Raw genomic sequence first — 6,609 nt, forward strand, 5'->3', positions numbered from 1 at the left:
ATAAATGATTTTTTAAAAATAAACGAGGAGTACACGATACCCGATTTGTCACCGATTTGCGATCGCTCATAGGTGTCACACGGGACAACGTCGCCAACAAAGCAAGATGTGCATCACGAAAACCGTGACCCCGATGATCTATCGCACGATAGATCGCCTCGTGTGACGCCCGCATAAGAGATCGAAGGAATACACTAAGGCTTGGCAGACCTCCAGGATGTGGGTTAGGCTACTTTCACACTTGCGTTGTGCGGCATCTGTCGCATTGCGTTGTGTGACGGATGTAACGGATGCGTTGCATATAGTGGCACAACTGATACGACGGATCCTGCAAAACAACGGAATCCGTTGTAGCTTTTTTTCAGCGATAACTCAACTGAGCATGCTCAGTTGTGTAAAAACAGATCCTTCACAGGAATCTGTCAAATGACGGATTCCGCCGGATTCCGCCACCATAGGCTTCCATTATAAAAATGACGCATGCCGACGAAATCCTGCACATTGTGTTTTTTTGACGTTCTTCAAAGCGCAGAAAACGCTAAATGCTGTGTTCTTTCCGCCCGGCGGATGCAACACGGCATTGGCCAGCAGATATAACGCAAGGCCATCCGTCGCAATGCGTCATCAATACAAGTCTATGGGAAACAGCGCACATCCGTTAACAGATTGCACTGTGTCCCAAAGCAGCGGATTGCGACGGCTGCCAAAGAATGCAAGTATGAAAGTAGCCTAAAATATCTCTTTGTACCATGTTTGCCAGTAGAGAGAAAAAAAATTTAGAGAACTGAGAGTCCTCATTAGTCAACTGAAAAGATAGTAATATTTATGGCCACAACATGCTGCAATATTTATGGCCATTACAGTTTGTCCTCTTGCCATACTGATAGTTCTGCTTCACATAACGTCTTATTTACTGCTCCGTTCTATGTCCCGTTGTGTATATGTGACTCTTCAGATTTTGTGTTATACTGAGCCTGATGAAGAGACCTGAGTAGTCTGGAAATCTTGCAATTATTACCATCTTTTCAGTTAGCCATTAAAAGGTATCAACAACTGAAGACTCTCAGTTCTTTTAAACAATTTTTTTTACCCCAGGATGTGATATTTCGGTCATTCAAACAACCTTTTTGAATCCCTTGTCCTGGGCTCAGGTCTTCACAACTGCTTTTTATTTTATAAGGTAAATTTCAGGTATAAAACTGGACAGTGAGCTAATAAAGGAGCCGATAAAATTAATATGAAATACTTAATTTTCTTGCATCCCCCTTTTCAAAGGAATGGTGAATGTCCAGTTTGGATAACATAAGTTCTTCTGCCCATCCTTTTTATCAACCAGACCTAGATACCAAAAAGTCTAGTCTTCAATAAAAGTTGAAAGACTTTATGTTCCTTGGTACAAAGTTGTACAAAAAAGTCCCGGCACTCACTTTCTTTGCAATTCCATTTCTTTATTTTAGGCTTCACTACTTGAATGCTTCAGCTCCTTCCGAGCATTCAACAGCTGGATCTTTTTCTACAAGCACCATGTTAATAGGGATGGAGTGCTGATCATCTTTCACGTGTCTGACTTATATCCTAATATTCCATTTTCCCTTTACGTGTGTATACAGTCATATGAAAAAGTTTGGGCACCCCTATTGATGTTAACCTTTTTTCTTTATAACAATTTTGGTTTTTGCAACAGCTATTTCAGTTTCATATATCTAATAACTGATAGACTGAGTAATATTTGTGGATTGAAATGAGGTTTATTGTACTAACAGAAAATGTGCAATCCGCATTTAAACAAAATTTGACCATTGCAAAAGTACGGGCACCCTTATCAATTTCTTGATTTGAACACTCCTAACTACTTTTTACTGACTTACTAAAGCACTAAATTGGTTTTGTAACCTCATTGAGCTTTGAACTTCATAGGCAGGTGTATCCAATCATGAGAAAAGGTATTTAAGGTGGCCACTTGCAAGTTGTTCTCCTATTTGAATCTCCTATGAAGAGTGGCATCATGGGCTCCTCAAAACAACTCTCAAATGATCTGAAAACAAAGATTATTGAACATAGTTGTTCAGGGGAAGGATACAAAAAGTTGTCTCAGAGATTTAAACTGTCAGTTTCCACTGTGAGGAACATAGTAAGGAAATGGAAGAACACAGGTACAGTTCTTGTTAAGCCCAGAAGTGGCAGGCCAAGAAAAATATCAGAAAGGCAGAGAAGAAGAATGTTTTTGGAGATTTTGGAAAATGTTTTGGAGGTAAGTAAATAGCCTCTTTGTCAGGTACCCAAACAACTTTGCTTAAAAAACCTGAGGGTTACCGGGAGAGAAGGGCCGGCCCTGAACGCCTTTAGGTCTACCGTCGGGATGAGGGATAGAACAGGGTCCCTAGTCATAGGGTTAGCTCAGGAATACCCTGCATAATGTATACGCAAAGACACGCTGGAACATGCCGGGACAGATGGATGGACTTGATGAAAAATATTTTTTGGTTATCTTCAAAAGGGGGGACTGTTATGGATGGGATTTAATACATATTGAATATAATCAAGGAAAATGCTGGACTAACAAAATGGCGCTTGATTTAGCTTGATCTATCTAAACACACCCATGTCTGGCAATTTCAGACATGGGAATTTCCACTTTATCATAAGACATACTTTTATTTTAATACATGCTGAGTTAGCTTAATATAAGATTATGAAATGCATACACATATATTACTCGATGTAAGCTGTTTTTGCAAGTTAACCAATAGGATTATAGTAGGCACCCCTGGCCCTCAGCCAAGGGTCTTTGAATATTATACCCCTCACTTCCCCAAATAAAGCAGAATTCTACATCTATCATGACTGGCTGTATTTGGTTTGTGTAGATATAGATATCGCATGCGATAAAGGTCTTTAATCATTAATTTGGAATACAGGTGTCAAAGGGATAGATGCGTATCATATGAATGGCATCAACCTAAATTAAGGCTTTATCAATGTATGTCATGATATGGAAGAAAAGTGTGCCTGGAGGGGAAAGGAAGCTCAACTTCACTATGGGTCCCAGTCTTTTCTACTTGTGTATGAATTTCAGTATTCATTGTGATTAGTTTACCCTAATAATGGTGCAAATCTGATTAATTTATTGTTCAGGAGTGTTTTCATGCCACAGAATGCACAACACACTGTCTTAGGCCCTGTGCGCACACTGCGTTTTTTGCCACGGATTTGCCGCGGTTTTCATGGCAGAAAAGGTGCGATTTTTGGTCTTAACCTTGCCGCAGTCCTTCCCTAGCAAAACCTATGAGAAAAAAAATGCGCACACTGCTTTTTTTACCTCTAGGTTTTGCTGCAGAATTTCTGCAGCAAAAAGAATGAGCATGTCACTTCTTTTCTGCAGGTACCTGCGGTTTTTGCCATAGATAATGGTAAAAAACTGCAGTGACCAACCCGCGGAAAAAACACAGCAAAACCGCGGCAATACCATGGCAAAACCGCGGGTGCGTTATTACTTAGGTTATTGCCGCGGGTGCAATATTCTGCCAGAGGGTGCGGATTTTTCTTAATGAGCCCCACATAGCGTTATGCAGCCCCACATAGCGTTATGCTACTCCACATAGTATTATGCACCCCCACATAGTATTATGCACCACCACATAGTGTTATGCAGCCCCACATAGCGTTATGCTGCCCCACATAGTATTATGCACCCCCACATAGTATTATGCAGCCCCAATAATATTATACACCCTCACATAGCATTACACCCCCCCACATAGTATAATGCGCTGCCCACATAGTATTATGTAGCACCATATGGTATTATACTCCCCCAAATAGCATTATATAGACCCACATAGCATTATACACCCCCACATAGTATTAAGTGCCCTGTCCATAGTATTATGCAGCACAATATAGTATTATGCACCCCCACATATTATGTTACCCACACTTGGCATAATACACCCCTACATAGTATTATGCAGCCCCACATAGTATTGTACACCCCCACATAGTGTTATGCACCCCCACATATTATTATGCTACCCACACTTGGCATAATACACCCCTACATAGTATTATGCAACCCCACATAGTATTATACACCCCCACATAGCATTATGCACCCCCACATATTATTATGCTACCCGCACTTGGCATAATACACCCCTACATAGTATTATGCAGCCCCACATAGTATTATACACCCCCACACAGCATTATGCACCCCACATATTATTATGCTACCCACACTTGGCATAATACACCCCTACATAGTATTATGCAGCCCCACATAGTATTATACACCCCACATAGCATTAGACACCCCCACATAGCATTATACATCTTTACATAGTATTATGTGCCCCGTACATAGTATTATACACCCCTACATAGTTTTATGCACCCCCACATAGTATTATGCCGACCCATATAGTATTATACACCCCCACATAGCATGATACACCCCCACATAGCATTAGACACCCCCACATAGCATTATACATCCCCACATAGTATTATGGAGCTCACATAGTATTATGCACCCCATATATATTATACACCTCATAGTATTATACACCCCCACATAGTATTATGCAGCCCCACATAGCATTATATACACCCACATAGTATTATGCAGCCCCATATAGTATTATACAATCCTACATAGTATTATGTGCCCCCCACATAGTATTATGCAGTACCATATAGTATTATACACCCCACATACTATTATGCACCTCACTCATAGCATTATACACCCCCACATATTATTATATACTCCCCACATACCCCATGTAACATTATGCACCCCCACGTGTACTGAATAAATACATACTCATTTCTCTTCGTTCTCCTGCTGCTGCTCCTTGTTTGCCTGTTGTGTCTATGCTCTGCACATCTTAACACAGTGGCATGCAGTAGTGACATCACCACTGTGCTGAGCTGTCAGAGCACAGACACAGTGGGACAATGATGAGAGGGAGTGCTGCACTCCGTCTCATTATTGCTTTCAAATATATTAGCATCTGTGATGACGATACATTTGAAAGTGCGATCCTGAGCAGTGGGTCCTATGGTGGAGCTGACAACACATGCAGCCCATAGCAGTGGCATGGCCTGCCCTTATTGGCGGTATGCCACTGATCATCACGCCTTGTGTGCTGAATCTCAGTCACACCATCTGAATGGTGAAAAAGGGAACTGACAGCTCCATATTCCACCATTAGGATGCAGAGACTGATAAACTCGAGATGCTGGACAGGAGGGGGTGGCTACATGATGCAACCCATGGACTACTGTGTCCAGTCATTTGGCACTAATTAATGTAAATCATAGTCGAAAGTGTTGGCACCCTTGAAATTGTTCCAGAAAATAAAGTATTTCTCCCAGAAAATGATTGAAATTAATCATGGTTTGTCATGCACATGTTTATTTCCTGTGTGTATTGTAACAACACAACAAATAGAGAAAAAAGGCAAACTAATAAATAATTTCACACAAAGCCCCCAAAAATGGTCTGCACAAAAATGTTTTCACCTTTCCAAAATTGTAAGTAAATAATTTTCCTTTAAGTATGATGCTCATATGGGAGGTGGTGCCTTACTTGTTCTTAACACCTTCATGGCAGACATGGCAACCGATATCCTCTCACCCAAGCTAGGGGATACTGTTACTCAGTTGCCTGCTGCCTGGTTTCTCCGTCAGTTCCCCCTGTGCTGACATAGTCTTTGCTAATCTGTAACCGATCCCTCATCACTCATCCCACTCCTTGTCCATTCCACCCCCGGACAGCTTAACTGAGCCCGCCGGGCTAAGTCATAGGCTCCCGACCACTAGAGGTGGCCTCGGGTTCCGGGACCGGCCCTCACACCTAGGCCCATGTTCTTTTCTTTCCCTTAGTCAAACCCACTCTGCCTCCTAACCCTAAGATGGCTGCACTTATTAGTCTTTCCCCTCCCCTAACTATTATTAACCTTATCTGAAATCGTATCTAAAGCCTTCTTCCACTCGTACACCTGTACTAACCTAAGTTTACATTACCTAAAATACCCACTAAATGGCAACATTTCTAACTTTATGCTAAAAGTTATCTAACTTGTACAAATAGTTATTATCACATACACACAAATTTCAAGACAGCCATCATTATGTACTCTACAGGGGGAAAATGTCGACCACCTCCTATACTTGTTAAAACTCACTTGTGGCAAGTAACACATGTGGACAATATGAAAATCCCACCTTAAACCAGATAATAAGGGTACTCAATCTTTGGGTGTCTGTGTATGCCATGGAGAACAGAAAGAGGAAAAGAGAACTGTCTGAGGACTCAAGAACCAAAATTGTTTAAAAATATCTACAATCCCAAGTTGACAAATCCATCTCCGGAGATCTTAATGTTCCTTTATTCACAGTGCGCAACATAATCAAGTGGTTTACAAACTATGTATCACAAGGAGGTTTTGATGGGTATCACCAACTGTACCAACTGTCATGACAGTGTCAGGATCTGTGGAGACTACAGATTCTGGCACTTTGCCTGCTAAATTCTCTGATGTCTGTGATCAGCGCAGAGAGACTCGGGCATCGACTAACAGACTTGTAGTTCATAGGCAGGCT

Source organism: Anomaloglossus baeobatrachus, chromosome 2 (genome assembly GCF_048569485.1).
Source record: "Anomaloglossus baeobatrachus isolate aAnoBae1 chromosome 2, aAnoBae1.hap1, whole genome shotgun sequence".
Taxonomy (NCBI): domain Eukaryota; kingdom Metazoa; phylum Chordata; class Amphibia; order Anura; family Aromobatidae; genus Anomaloglossus; species Anomaloglossus baeobatrachus.